The sequence below is a fragment of the Taudactylus pleione genome, unplaced genomic scaffold (genome assembly GCF_031769625.1).
Source record: "Taudactylus pleione unplaced genomic scaffold, aTauple2 ptg000017l, whole genome shotgun sequence".
Lineage (NCBI taxonomy): Eukaryota > Metazoa > Chordata > Amphibia > Anura > Myobatrachidae > Taudactylus > Taudactylus pleione.
Window position 1 is genome coordinate 13,658,252 of NW_028284419.1, and position 4,843 is coordinate 13,663,094.

Genomic DNA, 4,843 nt, shown 5'->3' on the forward strand with positions numbered 1-4,843 from the left:
ACTACTGCCATGCCAGTCCAGGGTTAAATATTTGGGACACTGCCTAACTCAGGGGTTACGACATCTCATGAACGACAGAATCCAGGCCATACAGAACATGACACTGCCGCAGAACCAACAGCAAATTCGTACCTTCTTGGGAATGTGTGGATACTGTAGAATGTGGATCCCAGGTTTTTCTATTTTGGCCTTGCCATTACAGGACTTTGGACTTCATTCAGAGTCGGTCGTTGCGGCTGCACGGTCGTATAGCAAAAGGGGCCGGATATGCAAATGATGCACACGCATGTTGCGTCCCTAAGGTAGGATTGTTAGCTGGCCGACCAAGGGGTGGATGTGGTCGGATCGCTAAAAATGCGCCCACATCTCATACGCATAACACGTCATCTCCAGCTACATAAGGATTAATCGCAAGCATCGTTTACCATCGGAACTGGTCATAGAGCTAAAGGTTGACCTTACCCTCTCTTAAGCTCTACGATCATGTCAGTGTAAAACCTCCCCTGTTACGTGTGCCATGACACTACTTTGTTAATTATGCACTCCCTTAAAATGCTGTTCGCATAATGAGGCACGTCTGTGTTCGGATCTCCACACCCCCGTTTTCAAGCACCTTCCCATGTTACCACCCACAAACGCTGCGATCTGTCACTCAAACTACCGACCTGGCGGTGTTGAAGGAGAGAGAAATTTCTGATCGCAGCCGTTAGTTTGCGCATGCGCATTGCGAACTGTACGCATGCGCAGAAAAGCGAACATCGGCTGCGTACGACCGTGCGGCCGCTTCAACAGACTCTGAATGAGGTCCCTAGTCTCTTCCTCAAAGCCCGATCATGTCATACACACAGAGGAATCAGAGCAGGCTTTACTTAATCTTAAGGAGAGTCTGACAAGAGCACCTGCATTGGGAATTCCTGATTATGAAAAATCTTTTGATTTGTATTGTACGGAAGCCAATGGTTGTGCAGCAGGTGTCCTCATACAAAAACATGGTGATGCCAGTAGGCCCGTAGCATACTACAGTGCACAATTGGACACTGTGGCAAGATCACTCCCAACGTGTTTAAGAAGTGTAGCAGCAACTGCTCTATTGGTCAGTAAGAGTGAGGATGTGGTACTAGGCCATGATATTATTGTCTATACTCCCCATGCTGTATCTGCTTTGCTAAACTGTGCCCAAACCAGACATGTCTCCTCAGCTAGGTTCACAAAATGGGAACTAGCCTTAATAGCACCTGCAAACATCACCATCAAAAGGTGCAGTACGTTAAATCCAGCTACGTATTTACCATATTTGCAACATGATGCACAAAGGATGGAGAGAGGTGAGCCGCTGGCAACAGGTGAGTTCTGCAGGTATATTGATGCACATGATTGTATGGAATATCTGAATCAAACTTTTACTGCAAGACCTGAAATACGGGATACACCTTTAGAAAATGTAGATGTGACATTTTACATGGATGGGAGTTGTCATAGACAAACTGATACTGGAGAGTTATGTACAGGTTATGCTGTGGTAAATGACGAGGACGTTATAGAAGCCGAACCTTTAGGCCCACCACACTCGGCCCAAGTGGCGGAACTGGTGGCACTAAAGAGAGCGTGTGAATTAGCGGAAGGAAAATCCGCTAATATCTACACTGACTCTAAGTACGCCTTCGGGTAATACACGATTTCGGTGCCTTATGGCGTCTGAGAAAATTTATGACAGCAGCAGGCACACCAATTGCACATTCCAAACACATAAAAAGGACTACTAACAGCAATCCAATTGCCAAAGGCAGTGGCAGTAATTAAGTGTAAAGCCCATACATGTGAGGATGATCCTGTGTCACTGGGCAACAACAGGGCAGACGAAGCTGCATAATGGGCAGCAGGGCTAAAAATGAATGTACCAACTGAACAAATCATGACTTTCCAAACAATTGATATGCTTAAATTAATTGAGATGCAAAATTTGTGTTCTATCCAGGAAAAGTCAGTCTGGAGGTCCAAGGGATGTGGGCAAGAGTCCTCTGGACTCTGGATAGACGGACAAGGTAAGCCAGTGTCTCCCAAGGCATATTACCCAAGCCTGGCTGAGGCAGCACACGGTCTGACTCATCTGGGAAAGCAAGGTATGTGTAAATTGGTGAGAGCATACTGGTGCGCACCAGGTTTTTCTTCTCAAGCGGAAAAGAGAGCAATGTCCTGTCTGACCTGCTTGAGGAAAAACATTGGGAAAACGATCCCTACCGAACCATCTCACATTCCTCTGACTGATGGACCTTTTCAGGTAATACAAATTGATTTAATCCAATTACCACCCTGCAGGAATCTCAAGTATGTATTAGTATGCTCTGATGTGTTTTCCAATTCGGTTGAGGCATACCCAGCTGCCACTAATACTGCTGCATTTACTGCCAAGAAAATTGTTCAGGAGTTTGTGTGCAGATACGGTATCCCTAAAATCATCAAGAGTGATAGGGGTAATCATTTCACATGTGATGTTTTCCAAAATATGTGTAAACTGATGGGTATTAATAGTCGACTTCATACCCCCTACCGACCGCAAGCCAGTGCCAAGGTGGAGAGGATGAACGGTACTATTAGAAATAAATTAAGTAAGATCATGGCAGAGACTGGACTAGGATGGCCAGAAGCACTACCGTTGGTCCTACATAGCATAAGGACCACTCCGAGACCCCCTCTAAATCTGTCCCCTTTTGAAATACTGTTTGGTAGACAACCTCATTTGACTATAAGCCCGCAGGAAGATTTGAAAGGTAACAACGAGGTAACTGTAAGGTATCTTATATCAATGAGTAAACAGTTAAAACAGCACCAGCAGAAACTGAAATTGTTGTCCCGTGATATGCCTGAAACAAACTGTCAAACTGTCATGATGTTGAACCTGGAGAATATGTTATGATCAGAAATTTCTTGCGTTCAGGTTGTTTGACTGATCGTTGGGAAGGTCCGTATCAGGTGCTGCTAACGAGTACCACATCTTTGAAGGTGGCTGAGAGAGATACCTGGGTCCATTCCACTCACTGCAAGAAGGTCAACCAACCGGTGAAGAAACAAGGCAGAGACGAGGCAGATAAGGTTGCAGTGAGATATCTGAACTAAAGAAATTTGCAGGTTCTTGCTATGGCAATGGACTGGTCTGCTGTGTTCATTTTTGTATTCTCTTCCACAGTTTCCATCATCCTGGTTTGTTCAGGGATTTCTGATTTCTGTGACGGGGGACCGAAAGAGGAGATGGGAGCTAATGGCAGTATTGATGGAGTGGAGTCGAGAGGAGGAGTGCTATGCCAATCAGGGGAGTGTCTGACCAATCTTAGTACTGTAATTGTTAAGAGATCTGCTATTTTGGATACTCGGAGACAGTGTGAAAGTCTATCGTCTGAGGATTTTTGTATGTGTGAGTTCTGTGGGTCCGTAGTCAACGAGAGATGCATCCAACAGTGTCAACCTAAGTATAACCAGTATTGGGGTGGGTATCCTTTAGAGGATTATCACACCATGGTGGGCAAAATTTTGAACCAAACCGATTGTTGGGTGTGCTCTCACGTGCCCCAAGGACAGCATAATGTAGGATTAGTGCCATTCCCATTAAATGTCTCTGACATTTTAGAATCACAAAGAGGGCATGCACTAGATGGAAAATTTCTTAAGTCCAAACCCCCTCATTTTAAACTCCACCAGTACCAAATAGATAAATCACTTTTATGTTTAAACATCACCAACTCCAATGAACCAGGAAGTTGGGAGGTGACTGGGAATAATCAGACGATGACCTTCTCACTAAGAGCTGATAGTGAGCCTATGAATTATGAACTGTTACGCACTATTAGGGCAGGTGGAAGACACTTCCGGTATAAATATACACTAAGTTCCACCAAAGAAATGATTGGTAGGGTACCAGAAGGATATTGTGCCAAGATATTATAACGAGAAACTTGTATGAGTCAAATGGGAGAACCTGAAGTAGGATCACTTGCTAGGGAAATGTGTGGGTTACTGATGTTCACTATTCCTTATGTTCTCCCCGATGATGTATATTTTATACGTGGAAGGAAAGCGTATAAATGGCTCTCTCCGAGCTCTGAAGGTTTGTGTTATTTGGGAAGAGTAGTCCCAGAGGTTATGACCCTCACACATGGTGAAATGCTTGGTATTCATAAAGACACACCATCACCATATCTTCACACATGGTATGAACACAGAGAGAAAAGAAATATGATACCTGGTGACGTGCATAAAGCCACTCAGTTAATTAGTGAGACAACTGGCTTTCAAGTTTTGGTAGCATTGGATCCCACCAGGATCGCTCGGGGTACACAAAATGTTAGATATATCCAAGATCTTGCTAAATTAATAGATAATATCACCGAGATGTATGATGACACATTCAGGTATACAGGTAGGTAATAGCGTACTCGTGCAGCATAGACTAGTGTTACATTATTTAACAGCTGTCACTGGAGGGTATTGCATAACTTTGGCCACCCAATTTAGTGTAAAATGTTGCACTTACATTACAAACGATACCAGCGATCCCAAGGATGTAATAGACTGGAAGATGGATGAAATTCTGCAGCTAAAATGGGAATTTCGGAAGAACTATAATGCTTCAGTGGCTGAAGTAGAGGAGAAGGTAGAGGAATGGGTTTCATGGTTGAACCCAGTGAAATGGTTCTCAGGTCTAGGAGAGTGGGTCCAGGAAATGATTGCGAGCATAGGTAAACTCCTGATCCTCATACTGGTTGTCATCATAGTAATTGGCATATGTGTCAGGTGTGTTCCTACTGTATTGAATTATGGAAAATGTAAAGATAAGGTAAACCAGAAGAAT